An 895-nucleotide genomic window follows, 5' to 3' on the forward strand; every position below is an offset into this window, starting at 1 on the left:
ATGCCTTCCATGGGCAACATGTAGATCTTGGTCCTTATTACTTTGTGCCATAGGGTTAAAAATCCTTACATCAAAGAATGCTCTCTGGCCTCAAGCCCAAAATCCTCTCGCGCTGATGTCTAGGCGAGCATCTTCTGCGGTGTTTGCTGACCTCAGGGTGAAATGCCTTCCTCCAGTTGGCAGGAGTTCTGGTTCCACTCGCACGTCATGGCAGACTTCCCTGCGCATTTGGGCAGTGAGGTCTCTGACTTCGTCATGTCGTATGACAATAAAGCCTCCTGTCTTACAAATCATAGCGTGATTTGTGTTGAAAGGGGAGCCACACGAACAGGTTTGTGGTAGTCCATCCATATGCCACCCATATCTTAGAGCCAAGGCATCGAAAAATTCTTGCTTGTTTAAGCTAAAGCCCTTGGCTTTAATAGGTAGTGTAGTGAGCCAATTGGATGCCTCCACTTCCTGTGCCATTTGCATTCTCCTCTGATGATCCTCTGGCAATTGCAATAATGTATTCTGTAGTTCTGCTTTTTGGTTATCTTCCCTGTTTCTCGTTATTTCTGATATCATTTTATTCTGTTCTGCTTCATTTGTTTCACCTTGGTTGTTCTGGCTTACTATGTGCTGCGTCAGATAACCTGTTAATTTTATGGAATTTTGGTGCTCAGTGTCTGATATTTTGCATGGGTTGGTTATTCCCATGCCTCCCATTCTCGGTGGCAGTTCTAGGATGGCCCTCTCTAGGTTTGTAGGGTTACGCCCACCTGATGGGGCTGGTATAAGATCCCTCTTGATGGTGTCTTCTATGGGTTGTAGGTGTCCTATGTTTGGTACTGTTCTCATCAGAAATTTCCACTTATGTTTAATGCCAAAGGTGAATGCGGTATAGGCAGCATGT

At 45.1% G+C, this 895-nt stretch overlaps 1 pseudogene; it reads right to left on the bottom strand.

Moving 5' to 3' along the window:
- LOC147466817 (uncharacterized) overlaps positions 1–419 on the bottom strand; it is an 852-nt pseudogene extending 433 nt beyond the window's left edge.
- Between the last annotated feature and the right edge of the window lie 476 nt (positions 420–895).

Source organism: Penaeus japonicus, unplaced genomic scaffold (genome assembly GCF_977035675.1).
Source record: "Penaeus japonicus unplaced genomic scaffold, GWHDUDI00000001_assembly GWHDUDI00000041, whole genome shotgun sequence".
Lineage (NCBI taxonomy): Eukaryota > Metazoa > Arthropoda > Malacostraca > Decapoda > Penaeidae > Penaeus > Penaeus japonicus.